This window comes from Pipistrellus hanaki (assembly GCF_964339955.1).
Source record: "Pipistrellus hanaki genome assembly, chromosome: 5".
NCBI classification, from domain to species: domain Eukaryota; kingdom Metazoa; phylum Chordata; class Mammalia; order Chiroptera; family Vespertilionidae; genus Pipistrellus; species Pipistrellus hanaki.
Window position 1 is genome coordinate 48015922 of NC_140507.1, and position 22268 is coordinate 48038189.

The following is a 22268-nucleotide window of genomic DNA, read 5'->3' on the forward strand; positions in this document are numbered from 1 at the left end:
GGGATCATTTAAGGCTATTAGATGACAAATCCACTTCAATGCAGTTATTACACCTGTAAATACAGAAAAATGATAATGTTGACAACTCTTCATCACACAATCTGTCTCATTAATAAATGATGAAGGGTGGAAAGAGTAAAAGAAATAAGGCCAACTCTGCATAACAATATCACAGAAGCGCTGGGAAAAACTAGCTAAGCTAAAACAAAGACGGAACATGGCTGCATTAATGAAGAATGACTAAGGTGAAAAGGGAAGATTCAAAGGCATGTACGTGTAGAAAACAGTATGGATAATACAAGGCTTTTTTGTTTAAAATAAATTATATAACTTCACCTTACATTATCGGGAAAAATTAGCATATAATACTTACCTGTGAAATTTTGTTTTCAATGTTGGTTTCCAGGGAAAAGATAGCTGCCTGCGTTCCTCTAGTGTAAGTCAAAGGTCATTGGCAGGGAGGCTTCCCACCTCACATTCCTGAGAGCAATGAAAAACACATTAAAAGTCTGCAGAAGGCATTTTTATCTCCTCCTGGAAAAGTATCTATAGCTCTATCTCTGATTGTCTTCTAAGAGGGGCATCAGCTGGAGATCTAAGTCCAACTTAAGAAAGGACAAAGGTCTGAAAGACATTGGGGGAGCTTTAAGTCTCTGTGATTGGGGGACCTGTATACATTAAACTAGCTTCATGGAGCTCCCAAAAGCTACATGCTTCAAAGAATAAACTTGATTGATTGATGATTGATTGATTGAAGGGCCGTGTAATTAGAATGGGTGGAAGGAGTTGCTGACAGCCTCCCACTGGCCATTTTCTCCTTTTCTTCTTAGTAATAGAACTCACGATTCTAGCTGAGCATATAGCAGCCAAATACAGAACATAGCTTCCTTTGCAGCTAGTAAATGAGCATGTGATTAAGTTCCAGGAATGGATTCTAATGGGAAGTGCCTGATTTCTAGGAAGATCATTAAAGGAAGAAGACAGTCACTTCTTTATACCCTTCTTCTTCTTGCTAGCTTGTATACAGACATAAAGGCTTAAATCCCAGCAGCCATCTTCCACCAAGACAGGCAGAACATCCCAGAGCCACCTTACTAGCCCTGAATGACCTACCTCTAGAGTGTGTGTGTATAACAGAGAAGCAAACTTCTATCTTGGCTATCACTATTACTTTGAGTTTTCTATTACTTGTAGCCAAACCTAATCTTAATATGCTATGCATTTTTGAAAAGTAGAAAGTAAGCAGTAATCTCTTGGTCTAAAGAGTGATAAAAAAAAAAAAAAAAAAAAAAAAAAAAAAAAAAAAAAAAAAAAAAAAAGTGAATTCCTAAGCCTGACTGATACCTAATTAGTTGCTTTAATTCATACAATATTCTGAACTTACGCAGTGCAAATGGAATTATAGATTGTGTTGTTTTGTTTTTCTTTTTCTACACAATTTATTGTGAGGTTATCAATGTCAAATAAAATACTACTTTTCATCATTTTCTTCTACTCTGTCGTCTTGAACAATTCATTTTTCCTTCCAAAATGTTGCATGCAATAGTTGAGACCAGGAAGAGTTTCTAACCATAGCTAAGGACCTGAACATTCATCTGAACATTCCTATGCTAGTTACATGCAGCTGTCACCTGGTGGTCTCTTTATAGCTAATCTCTATGACAAGTTCCAGGAAAACTCTTATCACAATGACCTTCACACATCTTCAGATCTCACAGGCTTTGTTGCACCTCAAAGGCTCCATCACTGCCTGGAGGCCATACACCTTCCTGCTGGGCAGACTCAGAGATAAGGTTAATGGTTAAGTAGAAAACAAAGACTGAAGTTTGCTGTTATGATTGGCCCACCTTTCTTGGTAAATTCAATCCATATATATTTGAAGAAAGACATTCTAACCTGGCAGCCAGAAACTGTATCTGAAGACCTGTTAGAGCTGTACCATCAAGGCACCTGTAAATATTAATTTTGAATAACCTGCATCTCCTACCATCAATCATGAGGTTGTCTCATGAATTCTTAAGTGACCCTGGGTCTTAGGATAGAAACACTGTACATCAAGGATGGAAACAAGTACCCGTGTTTCCCCGAAAATAAGACATCCTCCGAAAATAAGACCTAGCACACGGAAAGATAAGACATCCCCTGAAAATAAGACCTAGCGCAACTTTGGGAGAAAAAATTAATATAAGACACTGTCTTATTTTCAGGGAAACGGGATACCATTATCATTCTCAAAAAAAAGTGTTAACTTTCTTTTTAATATATTTTATTGATTTTTTTTACAAAGAGGAAGGGAGAAGGATAGAGAGCTAGAAACATCGATGAGAGAGAAACATCGACCAGCTGCCTCTTGCACATCCCCCACTGGGGGGATGTGCCCGCAACCAATGTACATGCCCTTGACCGGAATCAAACCCGGGACCCTTCAGTCCACAGGCCGATGCTCTATCCACTGAGCCAAACTGGTCTTGGCAAGAAGTGTTAACTTTCTTCTTCTCCTTCAAGAACTGTTGCAATTGTGTTCTCCTAGATAGAGGAAAAAATTGAGTAACTGGACCTATGGCATTTCCTAATCTATACAGTTGATCAAAGCAGAGCTCTTGTAAGTAAAGTTTTATTGAAACCTAGCCACAGCTATGTCCTTTTGTTTAGTACTACTGATGGCCGTTTTTACTGTAACAGTAGAGCTGAGTAGTTGCAACTATAATCACATCACCCAGCAAAGCCAAGAATATTTATTTTCTGGCCCATTACAGAAGTTTGCCTCTGCCAAAAAAAAAAAAAAAAAAAAAAAAAAAAAAAAAAAAAAAAAAAAATGGTTTGCTGCCCCCTCTCAATGTATCCTTATACTACCTCAGTTAAGTAAAAGGTAAGGTTTATAAGCTTCCTTTTTTACTTAAGCTTTTTTTTACTAACCTAAAATAACTCCCCATATTTGTCTACCAGATGCAACTTGCTGTTTTGCTAGGGCATGAGTGGCAATTTATTATTAAACTGAGGCCTGATGCATGAAATTCATGCAAGGAGCTCAGCCCTCACAGCCTTTGTCCAGAAGGTCATCTGGAAGGCCATTGGACTGTCCAGTGTAATTAGCATATTACGCTTTTATTATTATAGATCCCATTTGCAAATTTGCCCACATCAATCCAAAAAAAGCAGCACCTTTCTGAAAATGCAACATCTAGACCTGAAGCCAAAACAATGTATTAGTGGAACTTAGTACCTGTATCTAGAAAGTTATGTCCTGGACACAATTTTTGTTTCTTTCTAGAAATGTGGAGGAAATGAAATCAACAAAAGGTCAAAGATACACACACACACACACACACACACACAAAAAAAAAAAATAGATTTAGCAGACAGATATATGGCTTAGTGAAATAAGAAAAGTTAAAGAGAGTAAGACAATTTTAAAACAACGTAGAGGAAAGACAGTATGAGAAGACGTATCCAGGGAGGCAGAAGTAACTCAGATAAGGTGAACAGTTAGACTTTCCCAGTCAAGTTATCCATTTTCAGTTGAAAGTTATCCACATTTCCACCAGGAGCACATAATCAAAAATGATTGTTAGAGAATCTATCTAACAATAGGGTAATATGCAAATTGTCAGGACACTGCTGTCACAGTAATGACCTATCAGCGCAGGTGGGTGGGGGCATGCAGTGTTGGGGATGGAGGCAGAGTCATGGTGGGGGCTTCCATGCACATACGCTGGGGGAGGTCCATAGGCTCCAACCTACCTCTTTGGGGCAATCCATTGAGGAGCCGGATGGGTGGGTGGGGCCTACCTCTTTGGGGCAATGAATCATGGGGCTCCTGCATTGTGACAGGGCACAGGCCAGGCTAGGGTACACCCACCCTGAGTGCACAAATTTTGTGCACTGGGCCACTAGTCAATTATATTTGGATGTATTTGTTTGGAATTTCAGAAATTTAAAAGTGAAGGTGAACTTTAAAATAATTCTAGTTCAACATGCCCGTTATAAAAACAAGAGCCAATTGTGCCCTCCTAAAAATCCCATGCTGCATTGTGGCAGAGCTGGGACACGCACACCCCATGGGGGCCCACCCTTCCAGAAGACTTGTTTTAGTGGGGAATATTATTAAATACAGAACTCAGTTTTAAGAAAGTGTGAAATTTTTAGAAATTTAGAGTTGTCTGAAACAATTGGAAGATAAGCTTTTAGTTCATTTGAAAAATAAAGTCAATTTTTTTTAAAAAAGTCAGTTCTTAAGTGTATATAGGTTAGTTGCAAAATGAATGTAATGAAACAGTACTTGGATAACCCAGACATAGATTAAGATTAGTAATATTAAAATATTATATTAGGAGCAAAATAGGACAGGTTTAGGAAATTTTAGAAATTTTGGAAATTAAGGGGACCAAGGAGGAAGCACAGGGCTGCAGAGCAGCAGAGGGTGCATTTCCATAGAATGAGGGAGCTGGGAACAACAAAAGGTCTCTATTTACAAAATAAAGGGAAGGAAGCCCTTCATCCAGAAGAAGAGGAAGAAAGCCCAAAGGGAATAGGAAAACAATAAGGAAGGAGGGGGAGAGGGGGAACCTCACATGGGACATTGAGCTCAGGAGTTACTATAGTACCCAGTCTAAGGGGATAGTGACCAATCAGAGGGCATATCAAGGCACCAAGATCTGCAGACTTTATAAGCCACAAGGAAAAGGAACTCAGTGGGACTCTTTCCCGCTCCCCACGTGGGAGTCTGTACTTGTCCTTCAATAAATCTCCACCTTTGCTATACTACCCTCTGTCCATGGATTCATTCTTAAGACTCCAGCAGACAAAGAATCCAGGTTCCAATCCAAAAATTCAGTTTCACTCATGTGGCAAATAAGTTAATTTTTAAAATTGAGTGCTTTAGTTATTTTATCTTTTCGGTGTATCTTCCCTGAAGTGTGTATCATCTTCCTCTTACCATATACGTTCAGTAAGAAATTTTCTTACTATTTTTTATTTTCCAATTCTTAAATGCCTTAATTTTTCTGAAAATGATCTCAAACACTTTATTCCCATAAACCACATTAGAGAACAGCGAATCTATTACAGATAGAAGCCAGAATAAAAAGGTGAGCCATACTGTCAGATACTTAGGAATATTAATTTGGGTCTTAACAGTAAGTATGTTTAAGTGCTTCTGTGTAGTTGCAATAGCACATCCTCCTTACAAATTCACTTCTTTGTCTTTACTTGAGTGTCGATAATGTTTTCTGCAGCTCTTCTTCTGCTGGGTACCAGCTGCATTGTCCCAATGGCTTTCAGAAAGAGACTAATGGGCCTAATCCATAAATATGGAGGAGAAGCTGGGAGAAAGGCAAGGGGCTCTGTTTATTAGCCATTAGTCATCAATAAATGATAGCAGTGTTAAACAATAAACACAGAGCTCTGAGAATATCATTAACATTACTTACAAAATAAATGTTTCTGCAATACATCAGTGTTTCATAGACAAATCCCCAGTGGGCTCTAAGATTGGATTTGTCATCTGTTGGTTTTGATACTGAAATCTCTTTTTAAAAAGTGATTTTGGGGTTCTTTGCTCTGATGGGCTTATAGGATGACTATAGATTTAAAAAATAGTAGTAAGATAATTTCCTTTAATTATGTGTCATTTCTTCACTGAGTTAACTTCATGGAAAGCTGGGAATATCTGAAAAATATTTTGTTCTCTTCACAATATGGGTTTCTATACTTGAGGTATATGTTATAAGAAACATGCCTACACTCACAGACTACCTAACCTAAGACAGTAAAGTATAAACCTCAAGACCTTAAGAAGTAACTAACCATAAAACAAGATAAACCTAGTTTTGTCTTGCTTTCTAGAAGAACATAGGGAAAAGCAATAATAAAGTACTTTGAGAACAGTCTGTTTTGCTCTCTGTTTCTTGAAATGATATGCCTCCTCACTTGGTACCACATTGCTAAAAGCTAGGGTCTATCAGATGTCCTAGTATTATTCCCATTAGTTGAAGTTCCTAAAACCAGACACTCTAAGAACAATAGACAGGAACAAGATAAACATGTTTTAAATGATCCCATTTTCATGCTTTATAACGTTTTCATGATTGCTTCAGTCATCTATCCAAAGATTTATTGTGAAGGCTAAGTGGGGATTACAGATGAATACACTTCTCAAATCCATTTGAAATGCCTTCCTTTAAAACACTTAGGATGTAAGACAGTGAAAACCTTAAAACTTCAAACTCCACATCCACCATTTAAGTAAGTTACCTAACTACAGTTATAGGTCTGTTTCTTCATTGATGGAACAGAATAGTCACAAAGTAAGGTTAACATCTGGCAAACTTGAATTCTCAAAAATCACAGGAAAGATGTGATTTTGTTGTTAGTTTTAAGAACTGGATAAAAATCTTATCTTATTGAGAGGCAAATGAGCCTTCCACTCCCCAGTGAAACATGCCATGGTTAATAATACCTACTTCATAAGGTTGTCATGAGGGTCAAATACAGGTAAAAAAAACCTAGCAGTTGAGTTAATGGTTAATAAATATTAATTCTTCCCCTTTTGTCCTTTCTGTTTTTAATGGAAGAAAAGTCTATAATAATTCTAATTTCTGGAATAGAGTGTAGAACAGAATATGATGAAAGTCACACAGGCTTTTTAATGAAAAACATACAGTGATGGCAAGACATCTAATGCCTTTCCAGAACCATAAAATTTAAAAGCAAATACCATAAAATTTCCCTAATTTTAAAAACATAGACATAGAAGCACCAAAATGTTAACCCCTTCTCTGAAGTTACTTATCAAAATCTCCAAGTTTTTGAAGTTCAAAAATTTTAATTACAGGCACATTATTTCTGAGATTGTATTCAGTGTATTTGTAGGTATATCACCAACAGTAGCAAAATCACCACTTATTTTAGGTTATATATTTTTCTTCTGGGAACTTTTACCGTATTTTTCGGACCATAAGACGCACCAGTTTTTAGAGAAGGGAAATGAAGAAAAAAAGATTCTGAAACAAATAGTGTCCTAAAATATTTTATGTGCATTAAAACCCAACATCACAGTCATAAACACATGTAATCAACCCTGTAAAGTAAACAGCAGCATTTAGAACCATTATTAACAAATACAGTCAGCAAAAGACAAAATGTACTGTAAAACACAATAACGAGAGACTTCAGTAATAAATTAGAATAAAGTTGAAGATTTATGGTAAAGGTTCTGCTGAGATCTACAATACGCCTACCCAGTAGTCAAGCACGGCAACAGAGGGCGGAGAGGAATGATTGGGGGAATAGACGCGGCATTCTTCCCGGCACGGAGTACGGGCCAGCAAGGGGTACAGGCGATGATTACGGTTTGGATTACGCAGTTACCGTACACCGCACCTGGGCTGACATGGAGATATGGCTGCAGCGAGGGCATGGAGGCTGACTACCATACATGGGAACTCCTCTACCACTCGGGGTTTACAGAGCAGGGCAGACACTCTGGGCACGGAGGAATGGACAGTGGCTGCAGCAAGCACACATAGCCGGGCAAGTAAAGAAACTTTTTTTTTAAAGTATATGTGTAGGCTATATTTGGACCATAAGACGCAGGGACTTTTTCCCCCCACTTCTGGGGGGGAAAAAGTGCGTCTTATGGTCTGAAAAATACGGTAAATAGATACCCATTACACAGATCAGGAAGGCAAAGAGGGCCTAAGGGTAAGTCCACAGCGGAGGGCAAAGAATGGGATTATGAAGGGTCAAGTGCACTGCAGCTGCTGTGGCTGTGGCTGTTTTAACAGGCTGTTTTGTTTCTGTACAGGGGTCCTCAAACTTTTTAAAGTGGGGGCCAGATCACGGTCCCTCAGAGAACTGGAGGGCCGGACTATATGAACTACTAATTCCTACCGTAACACCTTGGCTGCGCTCACTGCCCAAAAAACCTGGCGGGCAGGATCAGACTCCCCTGGGGGCTGCATGTGGCCCGTGGGCCGTAGTTTGAAGACCCCTGCATAGACCTTTGCCTCTTACTCAAATTTCTGTTTCCAGTGCTGAGTCTGTGCAGCTTAGTTCTATGGGTCTCCATAGCGAGGGCTCACCTGCATGGTTGCCTGGGCTGTCTACCAGGGCTCACACCCAAGACTCATTTTCTTCCTGGTTTTCTCCACTGCACTTGTTGGCTTGGCCTTCTATCAATACACAAAGGCTTCACCAAGTCATCGCCCTCTGCACCCCGTGTGATTTTAGTGTGTGATCTCTGCTAGTCCTAGCTCATCTTTTGTTTGATAAAGACACATCAGTGCCAATGTTAGAGCATCCCTTCGTATGCTTTGTGTTTAATATACAGTGTTTGCATACACGTAGCTCCAAATACGTTCCAGAAACATGGTCCCATTCACAGACCATGACCATCTGAGGGATGAGAGTCCCTCCTGTCATCAGGCTGAAGGTTTTCCAGAGTCACTTGGACGTGGTTTTAGAGTAATCCCAATGAAATGGCTTTAATGTGGCCCAAGGGACGATAGCTAATCACAAGCAGGCTTGGATTCTGCTGCAGATCAATATGCTCTAGATGCCTCTAATCTTAGCTTTCTCCAGACAGGCTGCAATCCACTTGGAGGCTCTAAGACAGAGCCACATGTTCAGATGCTCCTGAATCACAAAGGACCCAGGACAAGGCCATTGACTTTGGATGCCACGTAGAGTGGACGAATCGCACACAGCGATCCACGCTAACATTTTGCCTTATTTGCAGCAAAGGCCCAGCTATGCGATCAGTCTGCTGCTACTTGGCAAAGTGCACTTCAATTTCAAGCTGATGTGTTTACTTTCTAGGGTTGAAATGGTTGTCAGCAATTTTTATTTTAAATAGAAGTTGCAGTCACTGGCCTTTTAGAATACTTCATATTTACAAAGGTGCATTTTATAAGAACATCCTAAAGTGCTGTATGAATATCATTTCATTTATCCTTATAACATCCCTGTGCAGGGGGAAAATAGCCCATATTACTCTCCTCCATCATCACCAGACCCAGTGTTCCTGGGAAAGCACACAAAGAACTCACATAGGCCTGTTAGGGTTGTGTACGAATGTTCAGGCTCTGGTCAAGGGTTGGGGGGCATAATCCTATCACCCCAAGAGAACGACATGTTCATGCGGGAAGAAGAATGGGGTGTGGAAAGAGAAGGCTATGAAATAAACTGTAGTGTTGAAGGCCCTTCATCCCCCCGCCCCCCTGCTTTCTCTAGTTCACCAGTTACCAGTTATTGTCATCACTACACAGAGGGCATGGACGGAGGAATGGAGCAAACTGGTAGGTGACCCCATGAAGTGTCAATCCTGTTAGTTGCTTTTGAAATACCTGTGTTCTAGATCTGAGACCAACTGATTTTTACTCTATAGAATTTTTAACTGATTAGGATAATCCACTAAACATACCCTGAGATCCTGGATTAAATCTATTTGATTCAACTATTTATTCAGTAGAACTTTGGGTAATTATGCACTCTAGTGACAAAATGTGTTGGGAGGGGTGATGGTGATGGAAATCTGTGTCCCTGTTTTACCACGAAGGAAGGAAATGAGTATTTATGGAGGTCTACAGTGTGCCAGGCAGGAGCTCTTATAGGAGCTCATCTATGCAGCTCATTGAACACTGAAATTTAGGAGTTATGATTACCGTGCTGCCTTCCAAGAAACCAAGCCCAGAAAGAATAAACAACTTACTTAGGAAACCCCTGACACAGCTGGAAAGTAAAGTACAGAGTCTGGATTTAACCCACCAGACCTTTCTAATTTTGAAACTCCAGTTAGGCGCTGCCTGGGAGTTGTTCTCATATGCTAATGTGAAGCTACTCAAGACTACTACAGAAATTCTCTTACTAGAGTCATTTGTATTTGTTCCCAACTAGTTTTTGTCTTTTATATTTGTTTTTGAATTGCATAATTTCATTTAATGTTGCCTAGACTAATAGAACATGAATACAAAGAAAAGAGGTCTATTGTAACTAGAATGCTTTGGGAACACTGCTTAAAAATTACGGTCATATATACATGGGTGAGACACCAGAAAAATATTGGGGAAATGCATAGGTCTAGGATTCTACACTGAGATTGTTTCACAGTTCTTATTGCACCTTACTGAAATGGAAAACTGAAAATTATAGATGATGTGTATGGCTGTGTGTTATAATAATGACATGGTCATAAGGAAACCCCTCTAATGTATGAAATAATTATTGTGTGAAATGTTTGCTGTATGGAGACCCCAATAGTCTGTAGTTTCCAAATTGGTGAACACCCCACTATCTTGATGTGAATGCCCTGAGCCCTTAAAGTGTAAATGCCCTGCTCCCAGCATAAGGCACACCGTCTGGCCCACACTGATAAGACTCCAGTTGTTTACTGCCGGCTATATAAGCGTGGGACATTCTTCAGTCGACGTCTCCTGCCTGATGAGGGGAGAACTCCACATTGCTCTGTGTGATGAGTCCCTGACTGACTGCTCTGCTATGCCAGCATGAACCAACTGTGGCCTCCTGTCCGTCTCCATCTGTTGTCTATCTTTCAGTGTGCATCACCGGGTGGCCTTTGCTGGAGTCTAGGACCCACTAGGAATAGGTAAATAAACCCTGTGTGATTACATACCAATTCTGTCTTGTTCCTGTGTTCCGGTTCGATTCAGCTGTCTAGACATTGAAGTACCAGGGGATAGGCCGTTATTGCCGACTCCAGGTCACCTGTGTTTGTCCCACTAAGTCTAGACAGATAATTAATTGGGGCATAATTGGGACACTGTGATTGTTTGGGAAAGATGCCAATTCAAAGAAAAGGATTTAACCTTACATCCAAAGTTGTAAAAAGGAATAGACATTTCTATTTTCAGTGTATATATGTATTTACATACATGCACACACACATATGTAAAATATATCAGTTGTATATAAACTTAAACCTTGAAAAGGTAGTTACCTAGGTCCCTGCTCTGGCTGCTTTTTCCAATGGAATCTCCTACAAAGCTTTCATTCTCTAATCTGGCAATCTTATTAGCTAATCAACTATATATATTTCTACCAATCAGAGGGACCCCATTCATGAGCCTCACTTTCCCTCTGAGTGAGAAGTACTGAAGTGATAGCCAAGTGGGATTCCAAACAGAATTGAGATAAATATAAACACCGAGTAGTCAATAAACCATTTAATGCATGGCTAGATCTTAATGTTAATTTAGAAGCTCACATTGCGTAAAGGTATATGTCTCTGAGCTTTTATGCTCTTGCTTCTATTTGCTTTCATTTCCTAATGAAAGCTTTATTTTGAGAACTGCCAACCGAAGCATTTTCAACAACACTGCTTTCCCAGTCACCCCACATTTCAAACCAAGAAGTCATCCAGGACTCTTACTCACTCCCACTCCAACCCTCAAGGCCCTTGTTCATATCTGCCCCTGGGCTGGCAGGCACGGCTAGACATGGAGGCCAGTTTCCTCAAGACTGTGCACGAGGGCCAGCTCCCACTCGCCTGCATCCCTACCCCTCACTGTTTCATTCTGTGGGATCCTGACAAAGTCAGAAAGAAGGCTGATAACATTCTCTCTCATTTCCTGTCACTTGCTACACAATAACAGGACAGTCTCAAAGTTAAAAGTTTTCCTGAAGCATGTTGTTGAAATTAATTTTGCTGTTCTGCCTGCAGCTAACCGAGGTCAGTGGTAAAAATTGGAATTATTACATAGCCTCCCAATAGGGTTCCTTATTTATCCACCCACCATCATACTGCCCCCTCTCATCTCAAATCTGAGGAGTTACCTTACTTACGGTATGTAGAATCCAAATCTCAGTTTGTAACTGCTCTACTGAAAGCCAGTCAAGGTGCTCTTAGTTTGTTAGACTGAATCCAAACTCCTAGACATGCCACACGGGGCCTCCTGACCTCTGGATCCCTTTCTGTTTTCATAGGTGCACTTTCTCTTCTCTTCCCCCAATAGGTTGCTCTTCTGCACAATTTCAGGATTCACTTGAGTGCCTCCTCCTCTACGAAGTGCCCCTGAAACCCCGGGACACTAGGTGAGGTCTGCCTCTGATTGTGTCTCCAACCCCAAGATGCTCCTATTACATCTCCATAGGAACATCTTGATGTGGAAAGAAGCCAAGGGAATCTTGCCAACATGCCAATAAGCAGAGAACAAAGGCCACTGTACTCCTGGTGGGTCAGGTGAGCTGAACCAGTGTCCAAGACAGCTGTGGATTCCAGCAGAGCCCTTGGCATGTGAAACAAGAAAAAGACTAGCTGTGGGACCAGTCCTCCCTGTCTGAGCTACCCTCTGTAGGGTATTATTCCACAAATGCCAAGATTGGCTTTAATCTTGTATTATTGTATCAAAATCTTCTCTTTATCTACATTGAACAATACCTTGGTTTTTATATTTATCTTAATCTGCTTGGTTAAAGTATTAAGAGGAAAATATAAAAAGAATTATAATTCCTAGCATCTTGAGCTTGCCTTTTATCATTCTAAAAAAATTATAAATTTGATATGGCAATAAAGTGAATTCTTGAGTTATTCTAATTCTTATAACGTCTTTAAGACCAATGTAGATTTAGAATTGGTTATTCTTAAAGTCTGGCATTCATTTAATTGGGATGGAATATATTTGGAAATTATCACTAAATTTAATATTTCTGATTCAATAACTATTTACATATTAAGAGGCTCCATTTTTTCTATTTTGATAATTGTACCAAGTAAAAATTATATTTTATATACAATTATATGTAGCACTTGACTATTATTAAAACCCATATGAATTCACTTACTTTTCACAATTTGTAGCATAGACAGAGCAAGTATTATTATCCCCAGTTTACTGATAAGGAAGCTCGGGTGGTTTCTGACTCTGAGCACATTTGCTCGGGATTAGCTTTGGGTTAAAAACTAATAAATACATCAAGTTACCTGATTCCTGGTAAAAGCCTGTGCACAGGCAGTTGAAGAACATTCATTTTTTCAGAAGAAGGAATCATATGAGATGTGATATTTTGGGTTTGGTAAATCATTTTCTAATTGCTAAAATCTACTGGTACAACCCAAGGAATAGAAAATAATTGGTTCCAAAACGAATTCTGCCCTGATTTCTTTATCACGATCTTATCTATAAGGACAATGGTTTTATTAGTCCTTTTTGTTATTAGCTCATAAAAAGTTCATTTTACCTCTTCAACCATCTTCTCAAGTATATTTCAATATTTATTAAAAAATGAAATGTAAAGGTTTTGCCTGATTTCTGTAATACTGAGAGAAGCATATATACATCTCCATAGAAGGAAATTAAGATAGTGCTTACATTTGTCTTGACTTTTGTAGCAACCCGTGAAACAACATGGGGGAAAAAAAAGAACTTCAGATTTTAATGACTAAAAGGTAACGTTCAAGGAAGCAGGAACTTTGTCTTCTTAAAAACTTTTTTTAATTTATTGATTTTAAAAGAGAGAGAGAGAAAGAGAGAGAGAGAAACAGATCTTTTCTTCCATTTATTGTACTTATGCATTTACTGTTTGATTACTGTATGTGCCCTGACTGAGGATCAAACCTGCAACCTTGGTGTTGCAGACGATGCCCCAAGCACTTGAGCACCCGACCAGGGCAGGAACTGTCTTTTTTTGCATATTCCAAAGGCCTAGAACAGACCTGGAATATAGTTGGTGCTTAATAAGTATTTGTTGAGTGAATAAATGAAAGAACAAAGGAAACAAAGAAATTGAGGCTTGTGACATTTTCTTATTGGAGAAGAAAAATAATTAATTTATCCAACAAATATTTACTGAGCATCTAAGAAGTTCTAGACATGCCAAAACTGGTTTGGCTCAGTGGACAGAGTGCCTGCGGATTGAAAGGTCCCAGATTCGATTCCGGTCAAGGGCATGTACCTTGGTTGCGGGCACATCCCTAGTGGGGGGTGTGCAAGAGGCAGCTGATCGATGATTCTCTCTCATCGATGTTTCTAACTCTCTATCCCTTTCTCTTCCTCTCTGTAAAAAAATCAATAAAATATATTAAAAAAAGAAAAAAGAAAAAAGAAGTTCTAGACAAATTCAGAGGTTCTGGGTGAAAACCACCTGGTCCCGGCCCAGAGCTAGGCATCCTAATGCAGTCAGGGCAACCAGGGAAGGTAGCTGGGAGGAGCTGCCATTTGAGATCTGAGTGAAGTGAGAAAGCAGGCCATGCGCACATAACATAGCCTACCCGATACGGAAACATTAAAGTAGATGCTGTATAGAAAGCACTTACCTCAGGGCCTGGTGCACAGGCAAGGATCAGAAAATAGTTGAGACAGGGTTCATTTAGGACACACACCACCCCAACATATTGCACGTTGGCATATTGAATATTTCAAACTGAAGGGATGTGAGAAGTGAATGATGCAGAAAGGACTCTCTGACCTTTCTCAGAAAGGCACAAAGCCCTCATATGAGAGGTGTCTCCCTAGAAAAGAACATCTATATCTCCAAGGACATCGAGAGGAATGTTAAGGTGCGAGAACTTAGCTCAAACCCTTTTAGGTTTTTGTGGTCTTGTCACATATTTCTGGTCTCTCCAGTCTACATCAAACCGAACATAAACACATTTGGGTTTAATGCTTCATTGGGTCTTGATTCCCAGTCAGGGCACATACCTAGGTTGAGAGTTTGGTAGGATATGGGTCAATGGTGATATTTCTCTCTCACATTGATGTCTCTCTCTCTCTCTCTCTCTCTCTCTCTCTCTCTCTCTCTCTCTCTCTCTCTCTCTCCCCCCCCTTCTCTCTCAAATCAATAAAAACACATCCTTGGGTGAGGATTTTTTTTAAATGTTAGAAAACTATTTTTCTCACTTGAATGCATAGTGTAAAAATCACTACAAATCATCCAATCCATACCTGACATTTTCTTTAGTGACCGTGTAACATTTCCTGGTATGGATGGACCACTATTTGCTTACCTACATCCCTAGTGATGAGCACTCCCTTTGTGTCTGTGACTTTCACCACTATGAGCAAAGCTACACTAAACCTCCCTGTACATGCATCTTCATGTACGGCTAGTTTGCTGGGATAGGGTGTTTGTGTGCTGTCATATTAATAGTTACGTCCAGAATTGCAGTCTCAAAAGATGTTAACAGCCCTGACTGGTTTGGCTCAGTGGATAGAGTGCTGGCCTGTGGACTGAAGGGTCCCGGGTTCGATTCCAGTCAGGGACATGTAACTTGGTTGGGGGCACATCCCCGGAAGGGGGTGTGCAGGAGGCAGATGACCAATGGTTCTCTCTCATGGATGTTTCTAGCTCTCAATCCCTCTCCCTTCCTCTTTGTAAAAATCAATAATATATATATATATATATATATATATATATATATATATATATATATATATATATTTTTTTTTTTTTTTTTTTTTTAAAGATGTTAACAGTGCACATTCCCCTTTGTGCTTCGTCCAATACTTATTTTTAGTGTTTATACACACATATAATTAGGGGAAACTACTATAGACTCTAAGAAATGCTAAAAAAAAATTCAGTCATCACTCAAGTTTTATCTGGCCTGTTGATCTTGTCATCTTCATTCAAAATGTGAGTGAAACAGGCCTTCAATTAGCACATTTCTAAAGCTCCTCCCGGCAGCCGCATTGGTAGAACTGTGGCCGACAGCTCTGAGAGCCACAGTGGGAAGTCACCCTATTTCACCCATTCCTGAAGTTGAGACTGCTCTCTGCCTTCCATTTAGCAGAGGGAAACAGCCTCATTTTGCCAGCATTGCTTTTTGATCTTTATCCTGCTGCTATTATGATATTTGCTTCCAGCACCTGAAAGCAGTATGAAGATGTATTTGAAGTCATTGCATAGAATTTCTATGCTCCAATTTGCATTATGAACTTAAAGATAAAACAATTTAGAGCTTTAAGTCTTAGCTACTTGTAGCATTCTTAATTTTTAAGTTCGGGGGGAAAAAATCAAGATCACCCATCAAAGAAATGTAATGCCATTAACCCACTGTACTGATACATGATGAATTATTTATCATCTAATTATTATAATTAGAGTTAACGCACCAAACACATTCAGACTCCGGTTTCATGGCGACGTTCTGATTGATTTTCTGAAATACATAATAATTGGCCTATGTTGCACAGGTGGAAATTGACATATCCTCCAGGAGATCTACCAGGTATAATAGTCTTTTAACCTTTGACTCTTGTGCCATATTTTCAGTCACTTGTTCAAATAAAAACATTAAATTAACCTCCACTGTAACCTCAAAAAAAAGTTGTCTAAAGATCACTTAAATATTTTTTGAAAGCCTGCTATTGTGGTTATTTGATCCACATCATAACTAGCTATTCATCTCCAAGTATGCTGGAAAAACAATCTTGGGATAGAAACAAAGCACAAACTAGTTTTGAATTCTCAGTCCAGTAGCTGTATATGAACAGAGCAGTGAGTAAGCCCTGAGGAAAATGCCCAGCAGTAATCACTGTGTATATGCCAGTCCCCAGTGAGCAGTATATTAATGTCTGGCTGGTAATTTAATGGCACCTCTAGGCATAAACAAAGGTTTATTAAAATAGTAAGTAAAATATTCCTGAACACGGGATCGCTTTTTAAATTCTCGTATTCTGCTTCTAGAAATTAAGAAAATCTATATTGTGATGCTAAAAGACACTGATTCAGTATACACGTGGCATAGTTTTATTTAGGTTCTTTTTGTTTTGTTCGTTTTTTGGCTAATCCTCACCTGAGGATATTTTCCCATTGATTTTTAGAGAGAGTGGGAAGGAGGGGGAGAGATAGAGAGAAAAACATCGATGAGAGAGACACATCTATTGATTGCCTCCCGGCATGTGCCCCAACCAGGGCCAGGGATTGAACTTGCAACTGAAATACCTGCCTTTGACTGGAATCGAACACTGGACCCTTCTGTCTGAGGGCTGACATTCTATTCACACAGCCAAACCATTTCAGGCTATTTAGGTTCTGTTTAACACAGCCCACAGCACAGAATCTACCTATATGTATATTTAATTATTTTTATTTCCAGGAGAAAAACTATGATGGTAATTAATAGAATCCTTTTCTTTAGATTCTTTTCTTCCATTTACCTCTTAGTTTTACATCCACTTTCTCCCTGCACAGCTCCCCACCTTCTTCATGAACGCAAAATTCCAGGAAGCTTTTTCCCCTCCCATGAAAAACAATCAAACAAATCAATCTTACAGGAATTTTTAATTCATCTTGGACAAGCAGCTTTGAAGTTCTTGTAGTGTTCTTATAACAATTGTATCTGATATGGAATCAATCTTATTTTTTTTTCAAAGAAAATATTCTGAGGCTATTGCCAATACCACTGGCTGTTCTTATAAACTCCCAGCAGGTAGAATACACTGATCTCTTGGGAAATACTGACTTGAAAGAATGTGATATGTGGTATCACTATATTCATTGCTGAAGGTCTTTTATCTTAAAGAAATAACAAAACGATACCTACTAGTGTTATCTATCCTGTCCCCTTCTCCAAATGATGATACAACGCTTTTTGAAGGGACTAGAACTCATTATTCTGAACTTTCTCGTAAATCTATGTCTATCTATTGATCATCTTAGTCAAAAGTTAATCCAATATAATAAAGCAAGCAATGTATGCAAATTTGTCCCTAAGAGTTTTTTTTTTAATGTGGGTTTTGCCTTAAATTATCTCTTTCACTTGGTACTGGCACTTTACCAATAGATAGTGCTCAGTATACAACTTTTCAATAGCTGAAAAGAATATTTAATGAGGAAACTTGATATTCATTTTTTATAGTAGAAGTCTGCAGGAACTTGTAGCATACATTTATTTTTATTTTATTTTATGCAGTTACAGTTCTTATTGCACTTTTAGCTACGGGTCTTAGCAAGTCACTTTGAGGTGCTTTCATTAAATAATTTGATCAGGTTTAGGTAGTTTTCTGACAAAAGAGAATATATTTAAGGACCTGTGGGAGGCATCTTCCTTTGGTCCTATGAGTTTATATTTTAATCTAAAATCTATTTTATACAATGTCACCAAAAGCAAACATTGTTTTCTCACCGTAAAAAGGATATTTTCCCAATCTTCATGTAGAAAATCTAGTTTAAAATTATAATCATTGGCACAATCTACTGTGGTGAGTAATACGTGGGTAATATATTTTCCCTCTAAAATGCATACTCTTTCTATCTTTCATTGATGCAGAGTGTGGGCAAAACAATGTCACTTTATGAGCTTTGTCTACTGGTTTTAGTAAAAATAACTGCTTTACCAATAAAAAGAATGACAGGAAGTTAAGAAATAAAGGATAGACTGGTCTCAAAAGAAAGAAAATTGCCCTAACGTGAGGATAAAGTTTAATTAGGAAAGCTCTGTGGTGCTCCATCTCATAAAACTCATTTTATTAAATTTATGCCCCGTATTTTTGCCACACTATATTGCTTTCTGCACTTAAAATCCAGGCATGAGGATATGAAATTATTTTTCACTCAGCCATTGGCTCCAGGGGACAGGGTCCTGATTTCACCAGGGTCTTGGGTCCTCTTGCCCTTTTGTACCTTATTCAAAAGTTTCAGCAAATTTGACCTCTGAGAACACACAATTTCCTGTTAGCCTTATAGTTGGACTTTTCTGTTTGCATCTAGGGCTCTGCTCAGAAGTAGGCAGTGTTGCATCTGAGCTCAGGAACATGGGCCAATACCAAGTGAGGCTTCTGCCAACATAGCTCACGGCTGGGCCTTGTTCCTTATTTAGGACTTAGTATCCAAATCCTGTTTTTGTTTTTTTTTAAGCTCCATTTTAGAGTGACATGCTTATATAGTTCTTTCTATGATCCGCTCTTGAAAATTACCTGGCTAATTCTGCAAAATGTCTTTGTCTCCTACATTGAACTGTTCTTGAGAAGAATAAAAACCCCAACTGTTTTGTAAGTGTTGGAGGGTGGGGCAGGGGCGGGGTGGGAACAGGGTGTAGCTGTCCACAGTGATAATGTTCAGAGGAGGCCTCAGCTCCCGGCTCCTTCATTTGCAGTGACTCCGTCTGACCAGAACATTCTCCTGTGGAACCTGATCCTGTTTGAGAAGAAACAATATTCCCAATTTACATTTGAATTGCATTTCAACAGTTCACTCATTAACTAGCTGCCCAATGAAAACTTAAAAATCAGAGGCCAAAATGCAAAGGTGGTTGAGGCCTTGAGAGTACTATCAAGAGTGAAGTAGGCAGAGGGGATATGCATGATTTTTAAAGATTTCAGTGGAACGGAAATCACCGAACAAGAGAGCTCTGATCTTTATTCCTTATCAAATGCAGAGCTAAGAAGCAGATGGCACCCACACAGATCCACCCTGGGCGTGATGATGGAATTCTGGGCAGGGTCTATAGGGGCCTCCTGAGGAGGAACAATAGAGGGTGATTTCATGACATGTTTGCATAACTGGATAATGATTGGAGGAGGTGAAAAGGTAGGGTCTGGGGTTGAGTTCTGACTCATTTTAACAGGTAATCAGGACAGAAATCCTGGCCCTGTGTGAATATCCAGTACAGCTTTCTTACCCTGCCTGGGCACACTTCCAGGGCAAACAGTTCCACATTTTCTTAGAAACATAGAAATAAATGACCAGTTTTTGTTTTTGTTTTTGTTTTTGTTTTTGTTTTTGTTTTTTAATAAGAAAGCTTTAAGCAGAGGCTATTCAGACATTATTTGGTACCCTTTCTTCTGATTCATCTTTGAGAAAGTGGCACACAGAATTTGGTCTTCCTTGCTTAGGAAAAATAGACAGGGATCCCAGTTCATTGATCCCATTTGCTTCCCTTGAGAAGAGTCACTATATGATTGTGTTAAGGGCTCTGAGGCCTTGTGAGGGGTCTATAAAATACTATATACTAAATACGAAAATTCACGGGAAAAGGGATTTTATAATATTAGTAAAAATGCAATAAAATTGTTAAACCTCAAATGCCAGCACTTGAGGAAAAGTAGATTTGATTTAATGTGGGTGAAGTTTTGGAGAGAAACTTGAGGAAATTCTGAAAGTGACTACTATGAGTTTGGATTTTGGCAAATTTAATTTAAAAGGTTATGAAATTTTCCTTAACGTAAGAGCTGCACAGCACTGCCCAGACAAGGATGGCAAATTCATGGCCTGCAGGCCAAAGCAGCTTTAGAGTGCATTATTTAAATTTTTAAAATTGAATTTGACCAGCTTGGGATGGGGGACACATTCCACTGGACTTGTATTTCTACACCCTATTGCTTCACACATTTATTGTGTAATTGGGTCCTGACTGTGTTTTTCGGACCTATATGGTGTTACTTTGGAACTCAGAGATGTTAAGAAAAGCAGTGAAAGACCGAGACCAGGAGAGATAGAAAGGCAAGGGTTAGAGAAAGAAAAAATGATATTTGTATGGCAAATATTTATTTAGTTCCTATTATGCACTGAGTACTGTTCAAAAGATTAAGTAAGAAACAATAAAATAAAGTTTCTACTCTCATGGATTTTATATTTAGTGGAGTTATAAGATAAATAAGAATTGTCAGGGGAGAGAAGAAACATGAAGAAAAATAAATACAAGTGATGGTGGGAGCATAAAAAAAGAGATGCCAATATGTAGAGTGTTCAGGAAAGGACTTGATTACATTTGAGCAGAGACTTGAAGAATTAAAAAAAAAAAAAAAAAAAAAAAAAAAAGGCATTCCAGGCAGAAAAATGGGAAGTGCAAAGGTCCTGAGGCCAGAGCATAGACAGTGAGTTAGATGAGAAAGTAGACCAGATAGAAGTAGAAGGCATGAGTGGGGAAGTGATAAGACATGTGGCAATGCACCAGATGATGTAGGTAACAACTATCCTAAGAACGTTAGTTCCTCCTGAAGTTGAAAACAGTATTTGAGCAGAGCAGTGATATGATTTCAAAAGAATGATCTGGCTTTTCTTTGAAAATATAGGGGCCAGGGCAGACATTAGAAGATTTAGGAGGCTCTTATATTCATAATTATGGGATAGATGGTTGTGATGGTGGGAGTGCTGAGAAATGGTCTGTACATATCTTGAAAGTAGTACAAATGGAATTTGTTGATGGATTAGATATGGAGTGTGAGCAAAAATATGTGGAATCAAGATTTACCCTACTTTTGTGTATGTTGAAAATTGCCCATAACAAAAGTAGGGAGAGAGCAAGGATGACTCAAGACGTTGGACTCAGAAACTGAGAGGATTGAGTTGCCATTTACTTTTATGAGCAGAAATAGGGAGAGGAACATATTTGAAGGGATTCAGTCATGTGTTCAATTTGGGATATATTAAATTTGAGATGTCAGTTAGACTTTTATATGATGACACCAAATAGGAAGTTGATTGTATGAGTCTAGCATTCAAATGAGAGGTCTGAGCTATAGATAAAAATTTGAAGTTGTCCACAAATAGTTGGCATTTAAATTAGAGAACTGAGAGAGATTATGTAAAGAGTGAATGATAAAGAAAAGATCTGGAGGTTTAATACTTTGGCACTCTCAAGTTTAGAGGTCTGGAATATGAGGAGGAACCAGCTAAGATATGATGGGGCGGGGGGGGGGGTTAATCAGATAAAAAGAAAGACAAAATGAGCCAAGTAAAGAAAATATTTCAAGAAGGAGGGAATGATGAATGGACACCAATGCTGCTGGTAATAGAGGACGATGAGAACTGAGAAATAATCATTATCTTGGCAACATGGAAGTCACTGTTGACCTTTGAATGGTAGAGCACACAAGCTTAATTGGATTCCATCAGCAAGTATTGGAAGAATTGCAGATAGCACATGTAGCTCACCATTTTGAAGATTTTTGCTATGAAGGAGAATGGAGGGATGGCATAGCATCTGGAGGGGCTTGTGTGTTCAAGGTTGGGTTTTGTTTATAAAGATGAAAATGATCTAGTTAGAGAGAGAAATACCAACGAGCAGAGAAGACAAGCATCTTTAGGAAGGATGGTCTTGAGTGAAAGAGGAGATCCATTTTACACATGGAGGGGTTGTCCTTATATGGGAGCAGAGACAATTTACCCCATGTGACAGATGGAAGACAGAAGGTAAGCACAGAAGAAGGAAAGTTTGTGGGACCATCTGGAAGTTTCTTAAATTGTCTCTATTTTAGTAAAATGAAGAATAAGGTCATTAAAAAAGTGAGAGTTAAGGATAAAGTGCTATAAGTTTGAGGAGAAAAAAAAAAGGCGCAAAATAGTTGCATCTGAGATAACATGGATGTCTT

The 22268-nt window shown here is 38.9% G+C and overlaps 1 long non-coding RNA gene across 1 annotated transcript; it reads left to right on the forward strand.

Annotated features, from left to right (window-relative positions):
- The first annotated feature begins 10357 nt into the window (after window positions 1–10357).
- LOC311623437 lies at window positions 10358–12544 on the forward strand. Its single transcript, XR_014795147.1, has 2 exons — window positions 10358–10603; window positions 11970–12544. It is a non-coding gene; the product is annotated as an uncharacterized lncRNA (long non-coding RNA).
- The last annotated feature ends 9724 nt before the right edge of the window (window positions 12545–22268 follow it).